Here is a 25,185-nt window from a genome sequence, read left to right on the forward strand (position 1 = left end):
TTATGTTTCAAAAAAAAATTAAATAAAAAAAAAAATAGCATTTGATGGGCCCTCGGCCCCTGCGGATTGACCAGTAGGGCAGGCCGACCCGTGTTGTGGGTGTCGAACCCCAGCAATGGCCGCAACCATGCTGTGGGCCACAACCCACAATAGGGACAACTTCAGCCATCCCCTACGGGCGGCGCCCCACAGTGGTGGCGACAGCCGTGCTGTGGGCCGTGACCAACAGTGGCGGCCAAGGCCACCTCTGTGGGCCGTGATCCACAGGCACGGTTGCGGCCGTCCCTATGGGGAGCCCCAGCGGAGGTCTTCGGCGCTGCCCCTCTGTGTGTAAATGCCCTTGAGCGTGAACCCCCCTATGACCACTCTCAAACCACCTCCGCCCAATCTCACTCTTCGGCCCTGCAAAACAAAAAGGCTCAGTCAAGCCCTAACTCAAAAATTCGAGTTAGGGCAAGATATGAAGTTAGAGAGAAAATAGGTTAGCATAGGTATTTTTATATTGTTATGGTTAGAAACTTTTTTTTTAAAAAAAGGGGGGGGGGAAACCCATTCGAATTTCGAATAGGGTATTCCCCATTACTTTACTTAAGTTTTATATGTTTTTTTTTTGTTGATCCTATATATATATATGAATGTATAAATCTAGTTTTAGATTAAATAGTTTATTTATACGTTCATATTTTATATATGTTTTATATAAACATATAGGTATATAAATATTTGAATATGATGTTTAAATTTTAATTCATTGGGAGTTTAATCTTTTAGGAATTTTATAACGATTCTTGTAAGTTATTCGGCTTTAGGGGATTATTTTAGTCCACCTAAATTTAGGTGTTTCGAGATTAAATTTGATAGGGCAATTTTCATTAAGGATTTATTTGGTGCTATAGTCGAAATTTTAGACACATTATAATTATTGTTAAATTGAATAATAGGTTTTAATAATCTAAGTGCTAGGACTAATTTATTTAATTCCTAGAGCAACGTAAAGATTATTGGAGATTAATAATGACTCTTGTCAATTAAATTAGAGATTTTGTTTAAATTAATTTATTTGTTAAGATTGATGAAGTAATAATAATTCTTTTGGAGAGTCAATATTCTGCATTTAATTTAAATTTATATTTCGCATGCTTGATTTAGTTGTTTAGATTAACTTCAGTAGGAGGGTATTCAACATAGTTAAGACAAGACTTAATTAATGCATTTTTATTTTAGCTTAATCAGTTTTATTAGGCTGTTTTAAAAAAAGATTTTGTTCCTTTTTTGCCCAAAAGTTTGGGCATGACATTCTGGTATCAGAGCAAGGTTTCCAACACTAGGAACCTTTCTCCATTACGTTTCGCTTTAATTATTTAATTAATTAATTATATTATATATTTTTTTAATTAATTATATTTTTCTCCAAAAAGTTATTTATTTATTTCATTTTATTTTATTTTCTCATAAGGATGCCTTTGACTACGAGACAAGCTCGCAAATGTGGTAGAGGTCCTATATGTGTACGCATGGCACGCGAAGAGGTCGGTAGGGAGGAATCAGTTCCGGAAAGGAACCCAGAGGCTCCTCTTGAATGGTCGATTGACCTGAACCAAGACATCTTATTAGCACTCCAGAACCTGATTAGGATAGTCCAGGATAGGCTTCCAACAATGGACCATCATGTTGAAAACCAGAACTCAGGGAGCCATAGATCGATAGATAGGGAACGAAGTAGGAGTCCACCTCCTAACCCCATAGAGAGTCAGGCTGGGCATGAGCCTGAGTCCATTCATCTACCAGGACCACCCCCAGTAGTAGCACCAGTTTATTTTGAGAGATCACGTCGTGATCCAGTGGATTTGATCAGAGAGGTTATGCACCTCCAACCACCATCTTTTGGGGAATCTACTAATGAGGTAGAAGCTGAGGCTTGGGTTTTGAGCCTAGATAGGTGCTTTGCATTGTGCTCCTATGAGAGCAATCTGAAGGCACAAGTAGCAGTCCACCTATTGAGAGGAACAACCTCCACATGGTGGAGACAGGAGGAATACAAGTGTGGCCTAGTTGCAGATACCCTCACATGGGAGATTTTTATAGAGAGGTTCAGGGAGAGGTAGTTGTTAGAGCATTACATATAGCGTAGGGTAGATGAGTTCCATGACCTCTAGTAGAAGGGTCTCTCAGTGACCCAGTACGAAAGCAAGTTCTTCGAGCTCTTACCATACGTGGACTACCTAAAAGACGAGAAGCTTCTCGTCAACCGTTTTATCAAAGGGCTGAATGTCAGCATAGCAGGACCGGTAAAGATGGCTACTCCAGGGAGCCTTCGGGTTGCCATGGAGAAGGCCTTGATAGCAAAAGAGATTCAGGTCAGGCCATAGGACACAAGGGATCAGCTCCAAAACCGAAACCCTATTCCCCAGACATATAGGTTTCAGAAACCCCATTGGAAGGGTAATAACAGACACACATCGGGGTTCTCCAAACCCCCTCCTCCACAACAGTCATAGCAGAACCAAAGAAAAAGGCCTCCGTAAAGTCAGTAGGGCGTAAAGCCCAAGCAGTGGCATTCTCAGGGTCAGAGGCAAGATCAGTGACCCCAAGTTCCATACACACCTCCGGTGAGGACTCAGCAGTCCTCCAAGGGTTGGTACAGTGGTTCTAGCAGGACAAGGGGACAATCTTTCTCTAGACCTTAGGGCATCCAGTTTCAGGCACGTGGTGCTTGTTTCATGTGTGGAGCCATGGGGCACATGGTGAGAGAGTGTCCTCAGGGTCAGATGGCAGGCAGTTAGCAGGTGGTAGCATCAGAGCCTACAGTTGGGGATATGGGCAAGTCCCATAGGGTCTTCGCAGCAGTTGACAACCGCTAGGCAGAGCACCAGGCCACAGTTATTGAGGCTGCACGTATGATCAGTGGTAGCAGTGTATCTATATTATTTGATTCAGGAGCTACTAACTCCTTTATATCTCCATTGGTTGTGGAGCATTGCGGGCTAGTGGAAATTAAACAAGGTGTCAGTTGGGAAGTGGAGTTAGCTTCAGGGGCTAGAGTGTTAGTGGAATCAGAGGTTAGGGGATGTCAGCTCTAGATTGGTAATACCACCACCCTAGTAGACCTTAGAGTTACACCACTTGGATCTTATGGCATCGTGCTTGGCATGGATTGGCTTTACGCCCACAGAGCCAAGATGGATTGTTGCCAGAAAGAGATAGAGTGCGAGGATGAAGATGGTTCACCCATAGTAATCACTGGAATTCAGAGACTCGTGTCTCTTCATATGATTTCTGTAATGCAGCTTAAGCAGAGCATGCAAAAAGGATGCCGGTTATTTTCCATCACCATTAGTGATAGAGAGGAAGAGGATGAAAAGGAACCATCTATTGATGACCATCCTATCCTTGAGGGATATTCAGACGTGTTTCCTTCATAGTTACTTGGTATGCCGCCCCGTAGAGAGATTGACTTTCATATAGACCTTGTACCCCGAGCTGAGCCAGTTTCAAGAGCACCTTATAGGATGACCACAAATGAGCTTAATGAGCTCAAGATGCAACTTGAGGAACTCGTAGAGAAGGGGCACATTCATCCTAGCGTATCCCCTTGGAGTGCACCAGTCATCTTCGTGAAGAAGAAGGATGGATCTCTTCGGTTATGCATGGATTACTGTTAGTTGAACAAAGTAACAATAAAGAATCGATATCCTTTGCCGAGGATCGATGATTTATTTGACCAACTTCAGGATGCCAGAGTATTTTCCAAAATTGATCTAAAGTCAGGGTACCATCAATTGAGAATAGTGGAGAGCGACATCCACAAGACTGCATTTCGCACTAGATATGGCCACTATGAGTTCATCGTGGTTCCATTCGGTCTTATGAATGCTCTAGTTGTTCTCATGAGCCTCATGAATGGGGTATTCCACACATTTCTTGACCATTTTGTGATTGTGTTCCTTGATGACATATTGATATATTCTCAGAATGAGAAGGAGCATGAGGAGCACTTGAGACAGGTTTTGCAGTGTTTGAGGGACAATTAGTTGTATGATAGTTTGTCGAAGTGTGCTTTCTTTAGATCAGAGGTCAAGTACCTTGGGCATGTTATATCTAGTAATGGGATCTTAGTTGACCCATCAAAGATCAGAGCTATTATGGATTGGCTAGTGCCAACCAGTGTGACAGAGGTCAAGAGCTTCATGGGCTTAGCAGGTTATTGCCGATGCTTTGTAGAGGGATTCTCTAGAGTCGTACATCCTATTACTTCTCTTCAGTGTAAAAGAAAGAAATTCAAGTGGACAAAGAAGTGTGAGAGGGCCTTTCAGTAACTCAAAAAGGTACTTACTAGCGCACCCATCCTTATAGTACCCAATCCCTTAGCTGACTTTATGGTTTGCACAGATGCTTCCCTAGAGGGTTTAGGAGTAGTCCTCATGCAGGATGGTAGAGCTATAGCTTTTGAGTCTAGGAAACTTAAGACTCATGAGCTTAACTACCCTACTCATGACCTTGAGCTTGCAGTAGTAGTGCATGCATTTGTGAGGTGGAGACACTTCCTTTTGGGTCATCATTTTGAGTTTCATTTAGACCATCAGAGCCTTCAGTACATTTTCACTCAGCCGAATCTTAATGCACGTCAGAGAAGATGGATGGAATTCTTATGCGAGTATGATTTTGACGTTCACTACATCAAGGGGAAAGAAAACATAGTTGCAGATGCTTTGAGTAGGAGACCTCATGAGGTATACACCATATCTATGGGCATAGACTTGAGAGATTGTATATTGCAGCACTTGCTAGAGGACAGATGGTATCTAGAGGTTTTTCAAATGATTCAATCACAGGAGACCTTGGAGGGGAAGTATGTTTATTATTCCTTAGATTCCGATGGAATATTATGGCATAGAGGGCACATCTATGTACCTTCTTCTGAGGAATTGCGAGAGTTCATTGTGATGGAGGCTCATAGAGCTCCTTATGCAATGCAACCTAGAGTTAAGAAGATGCATGCTGACTTGAGACAGTTATATCATTGGCTAGGAATGTGGTAGCTTACTGCTGAGTTAGTAGCCCGATGCCTTGAGTGTTAGAGAGTCAAGGCGGAGCACCACCATCCAGGTGGGTTGCTCCAGTCTCATGCTATACCAGAGTGGAAGTGGGATACTATAGCCATGGATTTCATCATTGGTCTCCCTATGTCATCTCGTCGCCATGATGCTATCTTGGTGACAGTTGATAAGTTGACCAAAGTGGCCCACTTTTCACCAATTTGAACTACCTTCACAGCACCAACAGTAGCATAGATGTTCTTGCGAGACATCATCAGACTTCATTGTGTTCCACGCAAGATTATTTCTGACAGGGATTCCCTCTTCACTTCTTCTTTTTGGAAGGCATTATAGGCAGCTATGGGTACCAAGCTCAATTTTAGTACAACCTATCATTTGGAAACGGATGGTCAGACATAGAGGGTTAACCAAGTGCTAGAGGATATGCTTCGCATGTACATCATGGATCACTAGACCAGATGGGAAGAGTACCTTCCCTTAGTAGAGTTTGCCTATAACAATGGACATCACACTTCATTGGGGATGCCACTTATCAGGCATTATACGACAGGCCTTGTAGGACATCGTTGAGTTGGGACCGCATAGAGGACAAAGTTGCTATTGGTCTTGAGATAGTTCAGGATATGGAGCAGCAGGTGGATCTGATTAGGCACCGTCTTAGAGAGGCATGAGATAGATAGAAGAAGTATGCAGATGCGAAGAGGATAGATCGTAGCTACTTGGTTGGAGACAGAGTCTTCTTGAGAGTGTGACCGCATAAGAGTCCAAACCATTACAGAAAGGGTTCTAAGCTCGCACCTCTCTTTGTAGGACCATTTGAGATCCTTGAGAGGATAGGACCAGTTGCCTATCGTTTAGCATTGCCACCTAGCCTGTGACGCATCCACGATGTGTTTCATGTATAAGTTTTGAGGAAATATGTCTATGATGAGTCTCATATTTTAGATTGGGATGCCTTGCAGGAGGAGTCGGATGGGCAGCTAGCTTTGGAGCCCACTCACATTTTGGTTTGCCGGACACTGGCCCTTCAAGGTCGAGAGCTAGACCAGGTTAGGGTCCAGTGGGATTGCTATGATGAGGTTACAGCTTCATGGGAGGACGCAACACGTATGAGATCACAGTACCCCCATCTTTTTGATGAACTCCAAGTGGAAGTTCAAGCCTAGAGGGGGAGGGTGTGAGGCCCTACCCCGAATCATCCTAGCATTTCAGTGATTTTCATGTTGAGACTATTATGGATGCTTTAATTTTATGCATTATGGATTTAGAACTCATTTGATCCCATGATTTGGATAACATTGATGTATATTGATGCTTCATTTTTATGCAATATAGACATAGAACTTTATATGATTCTAGAATAGGATAACTTTGAGATGATGTATGTCATTATTGGAATTGAAGGACTTTATTATGTTGATAGAAATAGGATGTATATCTTACGTATGGATCAAAATTTTGAGGAATATGATAATTGCTTATGTGGATTAATTGGGATATATGAGATATTGATTTGTTAATGTCAATTGTATGCAGAGTGTTTGGTGTGTATTCTTATTCATGTGTTTAATATTATATGAGGTTATTTGGAATTACTAATGTGTAATTGAGATGCGCATGAAAATTATCCATGTGACCATGGAAATATTATGGAGAACCAAACCTAGACCTATGTACGTTCGTAAAATCAGGGGTTGTCTATTTGGAGAGGCAACACCCCGTATGTGATGTATTTTATTCGTGAAAGTAAATCTTGCATGTGTGTTAAAGTATATTTATTGATTTGTTTAAATCCAACAAGAGACAATTTCCATGTGTAATTTTGTAATGTATTTTATTGTGTCACTTGACACATGTGTTGATTAGTGTCATTGATTTTGACTTGTCTCTTGGATGGAGTTGTTTTAACCAAAGCCCTTTTCAAATATTTGAGTGTGGTCCCAAATTTGCCATGGGTAGAGAGTCTTGGGAGTGGTCAACTCAAGTTTGGCTCGTAGGTTAACTTCAGTTGGGTTTCTAAGGGGTCAAATGGACTCCTAGGGTTAGTTTTAGGGCTTTTCCAAAGGTCCAAAGGGTATACCTATGGGTTAGGGATATTTTTAAGCATGTAACCACTCCCATGTGACTGATTTGACCCTTCAAAAATTGGTTTTCCCAAGATGAGCGAAAATCCAACTTAGAGGACTTCTCCTAGGTTAGTTAACCTTCCCTTCCCGTGTCAGTTTCCTCTTCCCCATTCTCTTTTCTCTTCTTTCAAGTTTTCCAGTTTTGGCAACCTGTAAGAGGTTGGGAAGAGCAACCAATGTGGTCTCTCACTCTATCCAAGAGGTTGGAAAGAGTGGGAGAAGCCTTCTTAGGCAAGGGTTTGAGACTTAGAGAGTTAATCATCCACTCTCCATATTTGGAGATCTTGCAATTTTGAAAAGAATAGTTTTAGGATTGAATTTTGGCTAAGTATTAGAGGAAAGACTTGTGGAATTGGGCTGCTCTTCCTCAAACGAGTTCTAGCAAACCTTTGGGCAGATTGAAAGTTGGTTCATCTTCTTCCTTTCATGTTGTATATTTATGTTTAAAAAATTGCTTGTATATGAATGTTGTTTTCTTGTATTTCTTTTGTGAAAAGATTATGTGATCTTCCTTCTATTTCTTTTATGCATTTTTCTTGTTTTGGGAGTATCCAAGGCCTTCTACTCTTGGGAGAGTAGAATGGTCTTGGGGGTGGAAGGAGTTTGACAGCCTTAGAGTGAGAGGCTCTCATTATGAGAGTGATCTCAAGGGTTGTTTGTGAGACCCTTGCTGCATAGCCTTGTTTATGCATTCACGGGTCATAAGGGGAGAAAGTATGGCATGTATGCCTTAGGGGGCATAAGGATGTGGGTTTAATGGACTTATATTGTATTTTTGGTTGCCATGAGATGGCTTGTGATCTACCATTCTTGCAGTCTCCTCAAGGTATTTGGTCCACTTCTACCCTTTTAAAAACATCACATTTTGTGATGAAGTTTAGCCTTGGATGGGAAAGTGTTTGTTGAATTTGTTTTCCCTTGCTTGTTGTGTTTGCTTGAGTGTAACCTATCTAGGGCTTGGTTCTCCAAGCTCGGGGGTGGCTTCGAGTAAGCTTACGCTGAGAGGTGAGCTCTCCATGGTCATAGCCTTAAGATTTGTATGCAAGTTTGCTTGGAAGAGAAGGAAAAGAAAAGCTAGGAAAAGCTACCATCATTATTTATTTTAGTTGCATATGAAAAGGTATTTATTTATTTAAGTCCTCATTTAATAGAAATAAGAGGCTAAATGGGGTTTTTCCCCATTTTGTAAAAGCTACTATATTGATAATGAAAATGGTTTCTACTTCATGTTTTCAAAAAAAAAAGGATGCATTTTTCTATTAAGTTATTATTGCAAAATGGAATAGTTATTTATGAGTTAAGTCTTCTATAGTTATTGAAACAATATTTGTTGTTTTATGTTTGTTTGAAAGTTAAAGTCCATTCTTTCTCTTTATGCTGATTGAGAATAATAGAAATAAATGGAGTAGAAAAGCATTAAAGTTAGTAAGCTAGAAATGAGCTTTTAGTCCTATTTATTTATTCCCAAATACAAAATATGGTTAAATAGATTTGATAGTCTATCTCTAAAGTTATTTTAAATGATTTCTAGGCTATTATAGTTGTTGTTTTAATTTATTAATTTCTGTCATTTTCCCTTTTATTTATTGCAGAAAATAAATCTAGGGCTTATAGTCTACCTTTAAAGTTAGCAACTGTACAAAAAAAAAAGAGAAATACATTATCTAAATTTGTTAGTTATAGATAATCTGCTTTATGTGATTAGGAAAAAAAATGTAGATTTAAGTATGGAGGAGAGATCTATAGACTTTAATTGATTATATATATATATATATATATAAAATCTATTGTGTCTTCTTCTAAATTATTTTTACTCTTAGCCTATTGAAATAAAAATGTGTATCATTCTAAAGTTGTTGTTTTCTTTTATGTCTGTAATTATTTTTCAATCATACTAAAACAACAAGTAGTTTATCTAAATGTATAAATAAATTAAAAAAAAACATACATATTAATCCAATACATACTAATTAGATTTTTGTCTCTATAGAAAAAGAGGGATTTATCAGTGACTGTTACAATTATTTTAATCCTGCTTATTAAAAATATTATCACCTAAACATATATATATATATATTTCTACACATTTTATGTTTCAAAAAAAAAAATTGCATTTGATGGGCCCTTGGCCCTTACGGATTGACCCGCAGGGCGGGTCGGCCCGTGCTGTGGGTGACGACCCCTAGCAACGGCCACAACTGCACTGTGGGCTGCAGCAGGGATGGCTTTGGCCATCCCCTGTGGGCGGCGCCCCATAGTGGCGGCGACAGCTGTGCTGTGGGTCATGACCCATAGTGGCGGCCAAGGCCAACTCTGTGGGTCGTGACCCATAGGCACGACTGCGGCCTTCCCTATGGGGAGCCCCTATGGAGGTCTTCGGTCCTGCCCCTCTGCGTGTAAATGCTCCTACATGTGAACCCCCTGGCGGCCACTCTCAAACCGCCTCCGCCCAATCTCCCTCTTTGGCCCAGCAAAACAAAAAGGCTCAGTCAAGCCCTAACCTGAAAATTCAGCTTAGGGCAAGATATGAAGTTAGAGAGAAAATAGGTTAGCATAGGTATTTTTATATTGTTATGGTTAGAAACTTTTTTTAAAAAAAAGGGGGGGGGGGAACCCATTCGAATTTCGAATAGGGTATTCCCCATTACTTTATTTAAGTTTTATATGTTAGTTTTTTTTTATCTTATATATATATATATATATATATATATATATATATATATATATATATATATATATATATATATATATATATATATATATATATATATGAATGTATAAATCTAGCTTTAGATTAAATAGTTTATTTATACGTTCATATTTTATATATGTTTTATATAAACATATAGGTATATAAATATTTGAATATGATGTTTAAATTTTAATTCATTGGGAGTTTAATCTTTTAGGAATTTTGTAATGATTCTTGTAAGTTATTCGACTTTAGGGGATTATTTTAGTCCACCTAAATTTAGGCGTTTCGAGATTAAATTTGGTAGGGCAATTTTCTTTAAGGATTTATTTGGCGCTATAGTCGAAATTTTAGACACATTATAATTATTATTAAATTGAATAATAGGTTTTAATAATCTAAGTTCTAGGACTAATTTATTTAATTCCTAGAGCAACTTAAAGATTATTGGAGATTAATAATGACTCTTGTCAATTAAATTAGAGATTTTGTTTAAATTAATTTATTTGTTAAGATTGATGAAGTAATAATAATTCTTTTAGAGAGTCAATATTCCACATTTAATTTAAATTTATATTTTGCATGCTTGATTTAGTTGTTTAGATTAACTTTAGTTGGAGGGTATTCAACATAGTTAAGACAAGACTTAATTAATGCATTTTTATTTTAGCTTAATCAGTTTTATTAGGGTGTTTTTAAAAAAAAAATTGTTCCGTTTTTGTCCAAAATTTTGGGCATGACATTTTGGTATCAGAGCAAGGTTTCCAACACTAGGAACCTTTCTCCATTACGTTTCGCTTTAATTATTTAATTAATTTATTATATTATATTTATTTTTAATTAATTAAATTTCTTTCCAAAAAGTTATTTATTTATTTCATTTTATTTTATTTTCTCATAAGGATGCCTCTGACTACACGACAAGCTTGCAAACGTGGTAGAGGTCCTAGGCATGTACGCATGACACGTGAAGAGGTCGGTAGGGAGGAATCAGTTCCAGAAAGGAACCCAGAGGCTCCTCCTGAATGGTCGATTGACTTGAACCAAGACATCTTATTAGCACTCCAGAACTTGATTAGGATAGTCCAGGATAGGCTTCCAGTAGTGGACCATCATGCCGAAAACCAGAACTTAGGGAGCCATAGATCAACAAAAAGGGAATGGAGTAGGAGTCCACCTCGTAACCTCGTAGAGAGTTAGGCTGGGCATGAGCCTGAGTCCATTCATCTACCAGGACCACCCCCAGTAGTAGCACCCGTGTATTTTGAGAGATCACGTCGTGATCCAAGTGATTTGATCAGAGAGGTTATGCGCATGTAGCCACCATCTTTTAGGGGATCTACCTACGGGGTAGAAGCTGAGGCTTGGCTTCTGAGCCTAGATAGGTGCTCTGCATTGCACTCCTATGAGAGCAATATGAAGGCTCCGAGGTGCGAACCCGGGATCGCTCCAAGGTGCGCACCTATGGTGCATACGAAGTTGGAAGTCAGGTGAATTCCCTTGTTTGCCCCGGGTGCGCAACATTGGTGTGCACCAAGGAGTGCTCCGAAGTGTGCTCCAAGGTGCGCACCATGGCGTGCACCTCTGGTATGCACAAAGTCGGAGTTCAGTTTGCCCGGGGTGCGCACCGGCTGGGCGACAAACCTTGGTGGGCGCCATGGTGCACACCAAGGAGCGTTCTGAAGTGTGCTCCAAGGTGCGCCTCTAGTGCGCATGAAGTCGAAGCTCGGTTTGGCCCGAGTGTGCACCTTCGCTAGGGTGCCCACCTTGGTGCGCACACCTTGGCTGGGCTGCGCACCTTGGTGGGTGCCATGGTGCGCACCAAGGAGCACTTTGAAGTGTGCTCCAAGGTACGCACCTTTGGTGCGCTCCGAAGTGCACTCCAAGGTGTGCACCTCTAGTGCGTGGGAAGTTGGAAGTTGGGTTAATTGTCCAGTTTGCCCTTGGTGCGCACCTCGTATGCACCTTCACCAAGGTGGGCACCTTGGTGTGCACACCTTGGTCGGGCTGCACACCAGGGTGGGTATCCGCGTTTCCTTCGAAAAATTCTTTTTTTTTGACAATCTTTCAAGTGGGAAATTCTATAATCTCAAATTTTTCTACCTTTTCAGGAAACTTTTGAATGGAGCGCATCAATGGTGCACACCAAGGAGCGCTCCGAAGTGTGCTCCAAGGTGCGCACCTTTGGTGCGCTCCAAAGTTCTCTCTTGCTACATGCACCTACCCAGGGTGTGCACCTGGCCCCGCCCAGCTTCACTCACTTGTCCCGGACATCTGGTGTGAAACCTTAGAGTAAGAAATATCGCAATGCACCTTGGCCAATGTGCATGCCTCTACCGAGCAGCCATTGGTCGAGATGCACACAAATTTCACCTAGGTGCGCGCATCGCAGCTCGGGCGCACTGGGGTGTGCGTGCAATGCCTGGGTTGCACTCTGTTGTGTGCTCGGGGTGCCTTGGGTGCACACTCAGTGTCGCCCTAGTGCGTGTGGTAGTGCGGGCACTGCGCCTCGGGCCAGCCCTGACGAGAATGCAAATAGGCAAAATGTTAATTCGAATAGCATTACGATGTTTGACGAAAAAATTAAAAAATGGTGCAACACCGGGACTTCCTGGGAGGTCGCCCATCCCAGTACTACTCCGACCCAAACGCACTTAACAACAGAGTTCTGATGGGATCCAGTGCAATTATGCTGGTGTGATCACACCCGTTATGAGCTTGTCGCAGTGTGTACTTAGCAAACCGCGACCCACGTACGAATCCACCCCAGCCACCCAGCCCCATTATGTGCACCCACCCCCACCGAGGTGCAGACCCTCCCTCACCAAGCACGCCCCGTTCACCAAGGGTGAACCCTGCCCAGGTGTGCAACATCGGTGCACACCAAGGAGCGCTCCAAAGTGTACTCCAAGGTGCGCACCATGGCATGCACCTCTGGTGCACATGAAGTTGGAGCTCAATTTGCTCGGGGTGCGCACCTTCGCTAGGGTGCGCACACCTTGGATGGGTTGCAAACCTTGGTGGGTGCCATGGTGCACAACATTGGTGTGCACCAAGGAGCACTCTGAAGTGTGCTCCAAGGTGCACTCCAAAGTGCGCTTTGAGGTGCGCACGAAGTCAAAGCTCGGTTTGCCTCCAGTAAGCACTTCACGCGCACCTTTGCCAAGGTGCACACACCTTGGCTGGGCTGTGCATCTTGGTGGGTGCCATGGGTGCACTCGCAGGTGCGCACCAAGGAGCACTTTGAAGTGTGCTCCAAGGTGTGCACCATGGTGTGCAGCTCTGGTGCACACGAAGTTAGAAAATGGGTTAATTGCCCGATTTGCCTCGTGTGCGCACCTCACATGCACTTTTATCAAGGAGCGCACCAAGGAGTGCTCCGAAGTGTGCTCCTAGGTGCGCACCTCTGGTGCGCATGAAGTTGGAGCCTGATTAGCCTCGGGTGCGCACCTTGCACTCGAGGGTGCACACCAAGGCATGCACCTTAGGTGTGGTCAATGCAAACGAATTCCGAAGTTGGGGTCAATGTCATAATCGTTGCTGCAAACTACGCATGTATGAGAATCAAACAAATAGCTTATATAGGGGAGGTGTTGCATTTGGTGGGTCAACTCCCTTGGTTGTGTGCACTGCACCAACTTCAAAGACCTTGTCTTATTTAAGAAGTCAGAAGTTGGGGTCGATGTCCTAACTGTTACTGCAGTGTCGAACCATTTCGCACCAACAACAATTAAGCAATACATGAAAAGATCTTCAACAAAGCTCCAGTGGTGAAACCTTTACCGGACCTAAAAGTAGGCTTACTAGAACATAAGATAGCATTCGATCATCAAGTCAATACCAACAGACTAAAACATATAGTTGAATAGCATTAATAACATATCTAAGCTAATTACATAAACCAAATTACATAAAGCTAATTACATAGTTGTTTTAATCAATTATTTTTATAATTTATAATTTTTTAATTTTTTTAACTAAATGATAATTAATTATAATATTTCATATGATAATTAAATTATAATTATTATTAATTTCTTGAGACAACTAAATATTGTCTTTCTTGGAAAATTTCCTTGAGATTATAATTTTTATAATCTAAGATTATACTTTTTAAAATTACTATTAATTTCTTGAGATTATAATTTTTATAATCTAAGATGATAAGATTCTTCTTCTTGGTAGATACACATGTTTCCATTTTCTTTTGGTAATCAACAACTCTCTTCTTTCCTTCAAAATGACAGTTTTGATTTGGGCACTACCATGACCATGAGCAAATACATATGTAATAATTGTTCAAATTCTCCACACAAATTTGAGTTATAAGCACATTAATCATGAAATCAAGGAAACACTATTAATAGAACACAAATTTGAGTTATACACACATTAACCATGTGATTATATGCGCCTTATGTGCCTTTTATTATATGCGTCTTATGTGCCTTGTATTCAACGTCATACCTCACCAAACTAAAAATAATATGGAACAATATTGTTGAACACATTCATGATATAAATCATTTTCTGAAGAACTTACCCATGAAAGCGCAATGAAACAGTTTCCTTCATAACCCATCCATGAAATTATGGAGAATTCAATATAAAAATCCCATTAAAGGAACATACATTGGATCTATTGGAGGCCCTGAAGAAATAGAGTTACTACATACTTAATTCTTAAAAGTCCCACAATATATACTACATACTTCATTCTTATTGACCATTAATCTTGAAGCCTGAAATATATTGCATCTCAGTGATCTTTGATCCTTAACACATATCTGGTTATTATGACCAATATTTGTCACCCAAGAAACAAAGAGGATAACATAAAGCACTATTCTGCTGGCCATCAAGGGCAGTATGTAGAAGAACAGTAAAATGGTATAAAAAAAATTAGGTTGGTTGTGCAAGCATTTAGACTTACTTCCAAAAAGCTTCTACAATCTGCAAATATCACAATTCTTGGCAACATTTAATAGGCAATGGAGTTCCTAGGTTTCCTAATTTATTCTAACTACACCAATTCCCGTCCAGCCTAATGACCAATGCATCAGAAATATATTATTGATTGATTTCATATGCAGAGAGACAATAATAAAGACAAAATACTCCAGGCAAAATCTCCAAGTCACATACACTTAGTAGAAAGTTGCTAACAAGATACCAATTCTTGGAAAAAAAATCAACTCCATACATACCTCAATAGCTATAGCTGCCCCTAGAGCAATAGCTTCTGGATTTACCTAGACATTGGGTTGCTTGACAGTGATCTTCTTAACAAGTTTCTGAACAGTAGGAATCCTGGTTGATCCCCCAACCATGATAATTTCATCTATGCCTTTGTCGGACAATTTTGCATCTCTCAATGAATTCTCCAAGGGGGTCTTCAACCTGCAACAATTGTACACATGGTGAGAATGTACAAAATCTAATCCATAATGCAATGGATAAAGTGTGTCACCTATGAAAACCAACTTGTTTGTATACAAACATGGGGAAACTGCAATTCTCTAAAATTAGTTAACTGTAAAATCTTACTGGTCAAGTAGATCTAAACACGACACTTCAAATTCATCCCTTGTAAACAATGTCTCAAGGTGCTTAGGACCATCTGTAGTATCTATTATGAATGGTAATCTATGGCAGAGATTAACAATTGAATATTATAATCACTGAATTTTCCAAATGATGGCGAGAAGTTAAATTAAAAACTGAATGTAATTCAGTCAGCATCTTACACACTCAAAAAGATTGAAACATTTTATAGCCATCACAAAATGATAGAAATAATTTTCACACCCAAGCACAAAACATAAATGATGAGTCCTACCATAATTTTAGTATCTTCAGTTATGAAAATCAACCTCCTAGGAAATAAAGTTTTGTACTCACCTAACTAGTATTTCTGTGTGAAACGATAATTCCATCTTCAACTTTTCTGTTGTTTCCGTTAACCGATGAAGTGCTTGTTTGTCTTCTATTAGATTGATTCCCTCATCTCTCTCAAATCTTTTAGCCAACCAGTTAACAATTCTCTATAACAACAAATCAAATAAATTACAACCTTGAATTCAAATTAAATCAGTTGATTCAGCTAGCTAAATTCAAGAAAATAGTCAAACCTTGTCGAAGTCATCTCCTCCTAGATGAGTGTCACCTGAGATGGAGAGCACTGACACAATATCTCTGCCCAAATAATTTTCAAAAGTAAGCACTGCAAAATAATTACTAAATGTTGTAACTTGCATTTCTAATAAGACCAATTCAAGCAATAGTTGCATAAACCATTGTACAAAAACCACCCTGTAGAAATGGTTTATTATTTTAGTAAAAAATAAAATACTCAAATGCTTAAATTAGAAAAGAAAGGTTAATTTGACAATAAGAGATTGCAACATTCAATTGAAGATGAGATAAACAAAAACAACTAGGAACTTAAAAGTAGTAATTGTAAGCAGTGATTAACTAAAGCCTGAAGAAATGACACAGAAGCATGACATGTGCAACTTTAAATGAACAACTCAAGATCAACAAAACTTCCATCGCAGCATAATTGCACACATGGAATCTATAACATGCAAAACAAGGCCCACAATATTTTGCCACATAATCATAACTCGGAGCTCGATTTGCCCTGGGTGCGCACCTCGTGCCCACCTTCGCTGAGGTGGGCACGTTGGTGCGCACACCTTGATTGGGTTGTGCACCTTGGTGGGCACTATGGTGCGTACCAACGAGCGCTTCGAAGTGTGCTTGAAGGTACGCACCATGGCGTGCACGAAGTCGGAGCCCGGTTTTCCTTGGGTGCGCACCTCATGTGCATCTTTGTTAGGGGGGCAACTTGGTGCACACACCTTTGCTGAGCTGTGCACCAGGTTGGGTACAAGATGGTACCTGCATTTTCCTTCAAAACTTTTGCATTTTTTTCACTCTTTCAAAATGAAAATTTTAAAATCTCAATGTTTTTTGCCTTTTCAGGAAATTAGTGAAGGCAATGCATCCAAGGTGTGCACCTTGGTGTGCTTCAAGGTGCGCAATGCTGGTGCGAACCCAGGAGCCCTCCAAGGCACGCTCCTATGGTGCGCACAAATTCGAAAGTCAGGTTAATTGTCTTGTTTGCCCCGTGTGCGCAACATCGGTGCGCACTAAGGAGCGCTCTGAAATGCGCACGAAGTCGGAGATCGATTTGCTCGGGGTGCGCATAGGCTAGACTGCGGACCTTGGTGGGCACCATGGTGTGCACCAAGGTGCGCACCTTTTGTGCACATGAAGTTGGAGCTCGGTTTGCCCTAGGTGTGCACCTTCGCTAGGGTGCCCACACCTTGGTTGGGCTGCGCACCTTGGTGGGTGCCATGGTGCGCACCAAGTAGTGCTCTGAAGTGTGCTCCAAGGTGCGCTCCAAGGTGCACACCTCTGGTGCATGCGAAGTTGGAAGTTGGGTTAATTGTCCAATTTTCCCTGGGTGTGCACCTCACGTGCACCTTCGCCAAGGTGGGTGCCTTAGTGCGCACACCTTGGCCGGGCTGTGCACTAGGGTGGGCACCCACGTTTCCTTAAAAAAAAAAATTCTTTTTTTTTTACCATCTCTTAAGTGGGAAATTCTATAATGTCAAAATTTTTTGCCTTTTCAGGAAACTTTTGAATGGATCGCATCAATGGTGCGCACCAAGGAGCGCTCCGAAGTGTGCTCCAAGGTGCGCACTTTTGGTGCACTCCAAAGTGCTCTCCTGCTGCATGCACCTGCCCCAAGTGTGCACCCAACCTCGCCTAGCTTCGCTCACCTGTCTCGAGCATCTGGTGCGAAACCTTAGAGTAAGAAACATCGCAATGCACTTTGGCCAATGTGCGTGCCTCGACCGAACACGCACTAGCCGAGGTGCACACCGATTTCACTTGGATGCGTGCGCTGCATCTCGTGCGCACTGAGGTGCACGCACAAAGCCCGAGTTGCACCCTGGTGTGTGCTCGGGGTGCCTCAGGTGCGCACTCGGTGTCGCCCCGACGCGCACGGTACTACGAGCACTGCACCTGGCCTAGCCCCCATAAGAACGTAAATAGGCAAAAGGTTAGTTCGAATAGCATTACGACGCTCGATGAAAAAAATAAAAAAAGGGTGCAATACTGGGACTTCCCAAGAGGTCACCCATCCCAGTACTACTCCGACCCAAGCGCGCTTAACTGCAGAGTTCTGATGGGATCCGATACACTAATGCTAGTATGATCGCACCTGTTATAAGCTTGTCGCAGTGTGCACTTAGCAAACCATGACCCAAGTGTGAATCCACCCAGCCCCATGGTGTGCACCCACCCCTACCGAGGTGCACACCCTCCCTCACCAAGCGGCCCTGTTTGCCAAGAGTGAACCCTACTCAGATGTGAGCACCTCGCCCAAGCGTCGGATGTGCACCCATCCCAGCCTACATGCATGCACCTATGGTGTGCACGAAGTCAGAAGTCGGGTTGATTTCCTTGTTTGCCTCAAGTGCTCTCCCAGGTGTGCACCAAGGAGCGCTCCGAAGTGTGCTCCAAGGTGCGCACCATGGTGTGCACCTCTGGTGCGCATGAAGTTGGAGCTCAGTTTGCTCGAGGTGCGCACCTTCGCCAGGGTGCGTACACCTTGGTGGGTGCCATGGTGTGCAACATTGGTGTGGACCAAGGAGCGCTCCAAAGTGTGCTGCAAGGTGCGCTCCGCGGTGCATACCATGGCGCGCACGAAGTCAAAGCTCGGTTTGCCCCGAGTGTGCACCTTGCATGGATTTTCGCCAGGGTGCACACACCTTGGCTAGGCTATGCACCTTGGTGTGCACCATGGGTGCGCTTAAAGGTGTGCAACATTGGTGCACACCAAGAAGCGCTCCGAAGTGTGCTCCAAGGTGCGCACCATGGCGTGCAGCTCTGGTGCGCATGAAGTTGGAAGTTGGGTTAATTGCCCGGTTTGCCCTGTGTGTCCACCTCATGTGCACCTTTGTCAAGGAGCGCTCCGAAGTATGCTCCAAGGTGCGCTCAAAGATGCGCACCTCTAGTGTGCACGAAATCGGAGCCCAGTCAACCTCGGGTGCGCACCTTGCACTCTAAGCTGCACACTAAGGCGTGCACCTTTGGTGTGGTCAATGCAAATGAATTCAGGAGTTGGGGTCGATTCATAATCGCTGCTGCAAACTATGCATGTATGAGAATCAAACAAATAACTTATATAGGGGAGGTGTTGCATTTGGTGGGTCCACTCCCCTGGTTGTGTGCATTGCGCCAACTTCAAAGACCCTGTCTTATTTAAGAAGTCAAAAGTTGGGGTCGATGTCCTAATTTTTGCTGTAGTTGAATGGCATTAATAGCATATCTAAGCTAATTACATAAACCAAATTACATAAAGCTAATTACATAGTTGTTTTAATCAATTATTTTTATAATTTATAATTTTTTAATTTTTTTAAGCAAATGATAATTAATTATAATATTTCATATGATAATTAAATTATAATTATTATTAATTTCTTGAGACAACTAAATATTGTCTTGCTTGGGAAATTTCCTTGAGATTATAATTTTATAATCTAAGATTATACTTTTTAAAATTACTATTAATTTCTTGAGATTATAATTTTATAATCTAAGATTATACTTTTTAAAATTACTATTAATTTCTTGAGATTATAATTTTTATAATCTAAGATGATAAGATTCTTCTTCTTGGTAGATACATGTGCTTCCATTTTCTTTTGGTAATCAACAACTCTCTTCTTTCCTTCAAAACGACAGTTTTGATTTGGGCACTACCATGACCATGAGCAAATACATATGTAATAACTGTTCAAATTCTCCACACAAATTTGAGTTATAAGCACATTAATCATGAAATCAAGGAAACACTATTAATAGAACACAAATTTGAGTGATACGCACATTAACCATGTCATTATATGCATCTTATGTGCCTTGTATTATATGCGTCTTATGTGCCTTGTATTCAAGGTCATACCTCACCAAACTAAAAATAATATGGAACAATATTGTTGAACACATTCATGATATAAATGTTACTATTTATCAAATTGCCATTAGTTTCATATCCAAAGTCATACTATATATTCTAGTCGGTTAGTATTACCGAATCATGTAGTCGGTACACACAGAGAAGTTGGTATGAATAGTCTAGTCGGTTACAGAAGAAAGCAGTCACAGAACGTAGTATTCACCGAGCTATTTACCAAGTAAAGTTTCATGCCTACCGAGTGGTAAAGTTAACTCACCGAGTTGATATTCACCGAGTGAAATGTTTTACTAGATACATTGAACCTGGACATGCACATGAAAACATGTTACAACATCGAGGCACATATAACCATTTTTGCATTGGAAATTGCACTAGGAGATTGTGTATGATTACAAGGTCAATCTAACCAATGAGATATTTTGTTTAATCATTCATTCAAAGAATCTTTAATAAGATCAAAGCAATGAATTAAATCACCGCTGTAAGAGATCTATTTATACAACATGATTCTAGGGTTAGAAAACAACAGTGTGTATGCATGAAGGAAGACTGTTACAGAGACACAGAGAGGTCACCGAGAAGGTTATCAGTGAACAGTCAAAGAACAGAGTAAACAGAAGGGTTTACCGAGTTTCATTATGGGTTACCGAGGTATGCTACAAGCTAGGTAGTCTTATTTAGAGCACATAGAATCTGCTTTAGCATTTCAAATGTAAAGCTGTAGATATTTGTAATGATTTTATTGTAATATTTTGAAGTTGTAAGAGAAACCTTTAACAAGGTAAAAGACTCTAACCAAGTCTATAAATTGTAAATCCTTTAACCAGGTGCTACACTTATATAGTGTTGTAAAATCCTTTAGTAAGGTAGATCTAACCGATCTTGATACTCCTAACAAGGTAAGCTATCAGAAATAGCTAAATGTAGCTCTAACCGAGCATTCTTTATTATTGCAGTAGTGAAGTTGTGGGTGCCATCCCCACCATAGTTTTTCTCTCTAACCAAGAGTTTCTGCGTGGCCAAAATATATGTGTTATGGAGTGAATCATGTATGATTGTTATCTGTTGATTTTAGTTTTATTTTATGTTACTGCACTATTCTGTCTATGCATAACAGTAAGGTTATTATCAAAGAAAAGTTTTGGAGTACTGATTCACCCCTCCCCTCTTAGTACATCAGCTTTCCATATTGGGCCTAACAATTGGTATCAGAGCTTGAATCTTGGAAAAGGGTTTAACTACCTAAAGAGAAAGATCTTAGCAATGGAAGGCTACAAACAATCTCGTAGGATTCTGCATCTTCAAGAAGAGCTAGATAATGCAAATCAAGTGATTGCAGACATGCAGAGGCAAATGCAAAAATCTCTGAAAGTAAGGAGAAGATTATCTGATGACTTGCAAGATTCCTAAGAGCTAGTGGAACAAATTGAGACATCATCTGAGAACAGTATATCTGAAGAGACTGAAGAAATGATTGGAATGTTGAAAGAAAAGAACAAAGTATTGGTTGATCAACTAAAAGCAATGAAAAGAGAACATGAACATTTCAGTACACAAATGACTGAAAATCTAGATGCATTAAGGACAGCTGAGGATAAAGCAAGAGATCTACAAAGAGAGAAACAACAACTTGAAGCTCTAGTATCTGATAAGGATGATGAAATCATAAGGTTAACTGGTATTCAACAAAATATGACAGATCAACTAGGTTATGCACATCATGAAGCAATTATGAAGAATGATGAAAATCAATCATTGAAACTTGAAGTATCAAGGTTGACTAGTGAACTTGAAACTAAGAAGAAATCCAAAGAATCATTGGAGAAAAGTTATGAAGCATCAAAGATGTTGGATGAGCAACAGAATACAAGAAGACTCTACAAAGATGGAGGAGTCGGTTACAAAGGAAAAGACTCTACCAAGAAAGGAATTCATACTACCGAGAGAGGAGAATCATCAAAATAAGCTGGAAAAAGGAATAACATCAAAAGGAAGAAGCCTATTTGCTACTACTGTGGAAATCAAGGTCATACTGCCAACATATGCCAGATCAGAAAAGGTAAGCAATCAAATATCTCTAAGTCCAATGGATATTGTTACAATTGCAATAAATATGGTCACATACCTAATCAATGTAGGACAAAGTCTGTTAACAACTATCAAAAGGCAAAATTCAAAGGGTTTTGTAAAAACTGCAATAAATATGGACATAGTACCGAGAAGTGCTGGTTTAAGAAAAAGAACTAGATGAGGTATCCACACCGAACAAACACTGGAGGTTACCGAACTCACACAGATCCTTACCGACAATATGTAGCAGTACCATGGGATTACAATACAAGGATATGGTGCGAATGTTGTGGAAGATATGGACATATAAGTGCCAACTGTTTTATAAGATTTGGAATGAACAACCAGAGATCATGGAGAAATCTTGACATGCCATGTTTTCATTGTCACAAAGCTGGACATTTAGCTGGAGATTGCAGAGATCAACCGAGAAGAGACACTAAAGAGATAAAAGAAAAATTCAAGATGATTTGGAAAAAGAAAGAAATTATGTCTGATGAAGAAAGCACCTTACCTACTAAGTTAGGTGCACCTATTTCAAATTAGTCAAGGAAAGGTATGAAGGGACTGCATTCTTTAAAAATTAAATCATAAAGGTTCCTATTCTATTATGTACAGAATTCAAAATCTGCATAGTTAAGATGCAATTAGTCAGTTTATATACTATACAGGAAACCTATCAAGTCGGTTAATAAAGCAAAGTTGGGTACTCAGTGAAAATAGAAAAAGAGTAAATTGGTAAAAGGTGAGCTGAGTGCATTTAATATCTTGACCTAACTTGCACGGAACCTGATAAGGTATTTTTGAGTACTTAAAAGTGTTTTTCCGATCATTTTCATTCACCCAAGTTTTCGAGAAGCAGAGAAAAGCGAATCAAAGCGAACAAACTTCATTCAGAGTGAATTTCGATGTATTTACATCAATCTATTCACACTGTTTAGCTGGTTTCTGATCTAGTCAAATTGCTATTGTCTACCAAGTACGAAGAGTTAGTCACTTGTAAACCCTAAGGATAACTTGTTGAATCTTACCTGAAATCTATCATGGCGCCCAAGATCCAAGACCCTGTAGTTGTCCAAAATGTGGAGAAGCCCTCGCTGAAATATTCCCTAACTCCTAATGTTGCCTCAGAACCGGATGATAAAACTGCATTTTCACTCATCCCGAATCAAGTCTTGTTAGTAGAAGATGTTAGATTCTTTACCAAATGCCGTGTTGAGGAACTCGGTCATGTAGAGATTAGTGACACATATGATGAACTGTGCACTGATGGCAAACTAGATAGCAAATTTGAGCATATCAAAATCAAGGGATTAACTGAAGCCCTAGTCTATCCCCGTGTGTTCAAACCCCAGTGGGTTAAGTTTGTATTGAGTAGAGTACATGATGATTTCATGTGGCTACAAGAGCAACCGTTCAAGATCACGAAGGAAGTCATTCACCTGATCACCGGATATCCCATCTACGATCATGCTCGTGCACAGAAAATGATATCACAAAAGGAGCTAATCAGTCTAACTAGAGTAGAATCTGATTACCGAGGACTGAAATTGAAAAATCTCATTGATGCTGAACTAAAATTTGCAATTAGAGTTATTGGTTACTGTTTCTTCCAATCTACAAGGGAAAATAGTGTACCATGTGCTATAGTGGACCTGGCCTACAAAATAGTGAAGAAGGGAATGAAAGTAGACTTATGTGAAGTACTACTAAAGAACTTGTTTGAGAACCTGAACACAATAAGGAAGCCGAAGAAGAACAACTCGGAAAACACACTAAAGTTTGGTTCACTACTTGTATGTATGTTTTTCTATTTTGATAAGTTCTTTCCCTCAGTCGGTAAAGTAGTATGGGAGCTACACCGACCTATCACCCATCAGATCAATGACTACATCAAGAAGTTAGGAGATAACTTTAATGATATCATCGATGATTACTTCAGCAAATTCCAAGAGAAAATGCACAACAAGTACAAGATCCCACCACAGCTGGTCAAAAAATACAAGGACAATATATGTTTTGAAGTCAACACTGATTATTGCTATGTAAATGCTGTTGAACTGAGGACTCAATCGTTGCAACCAATGGGTTATGAGATTGATTATAATATTACACAGCAACAAATTGATGCCTATCTATCACTGCTAAGGCATGCAACTGAACTAAGCTATGGAACCTATGAAGAGGTGAAGGAGAAAGTAAAAATGAGCATTTTAGTACCTAAGGCTACAAGAAAAGATACAAACATGATAAAGGCTTTATCTGATAAATTTGGAGAAGAATCCTCCTCTACACCTGTCAAAGGCAATCTTGCCATTATCAAAGAGGAATCAGAAGCATAGGAGGCTGCAATAACATTGAGCACAGAGTTGCCAAAGGGAAAAGTTCTAAAAAGAAAGAAACAGGACATCACAAAGGCCCTACTGACTCCACCAACAAAGAAACCCAACACTAGAGCATCAGCTGCATCACCGAGTAAGAAACAAAAGACTGTTGTCATTCCAAAGGTAACCAAGACTTACAAGACATCTACTCGGAGGCTCATTTTGGCAAAAGAGTCGAGTGATATAGAGTCTAATGATGCAAACAAATTCCAGGTTGTGAAAAGCAAAAAGGTAAACATTCACAATGTTGAATTTTTTTGTGTCAATCTTAAAGAATACGGTGGATTTGCAGGATTTAGATATGTTAAGTATGAGACTAGGAATAATGATGAGAAATGATAGATTGAAGAAGTTGTCATATGTACACTTCTGATGTTTCGGTTAGCACCATTAGAACTAGCAAAGTCACTTCGGAGTGAACTCTACTCACACATTGATAACAGATGAAAATATGCAATGGATTCGGAGAGAAAAATAAGAGAAAGAAGTCTAGTCCATCTATTTCCTATCATATCCGTAGCTAAAATCAAGGAGCATCTGACCACATACAATTCTAAATTTCTTGTGAAACAGAGAGCCTTAAAATTGATGAATGGGTTGTATATTGATGTGAGAATGAGACTAAAGCCAAGTGGCGGGAGATCTTCAAACAAAAGGATGTCAGTGAACAATCTCAAATTGAAATTGTTGATGTCACCGAGCAAGATCCAGATGTCACCGAGCAAGGTCTAGACCCGGTTGACACTATACAAATTGATGAAGATGTAATGGATGAAGCAACACTAGAGTAGGAAATGATTGAAGGCACCATTTATGCAAAACTTGTCTCTAGTGAATCTGTCTTAGAACAAGTTTA

General features: G+C 40.3%; 3 pseudogenes; all 3 read right to left on the reverse strand.

The window, feature by feature from the left end:
- Window positions 1-12,465: 12,465 nt before the first annotated feature.
- On the reverse strand, window positions 12,466-12,584 carry LOC131044078 (5S ribosomal RNA; annotated as a pseudogene).
- A 2,220-nt stretch (window positions 12,585-14,804) lies between these two features.
- LOC131044059 (heat shock 70 kDa protein 6, chloroplastic-like) overlaps window positions 14,805-25,185 on the reverse strand; it is a 31,671-nt pseudogene continuing 21,290 nt past the window's right edge.
- Window positions 17,995-18,113, reverse strand: LOC131044077 (5S ribosomal RNA; annotated as a pseudogene).

Source organism: Cryptomeria japonica, chromosome 3 (genome assembly GCF_030272615.1).
Source record: "Cryptomeria japonica chromosome 3, Sugi_1.0, whole genome shotgun sequence".
Classification (NCBI taxonomy): Eukaryota; Viridiplantae; Streptophyta; class Pinopsida; order Cupressales; family Cupressaceae; genus Cryptomeria; species Cryptomeria japonica.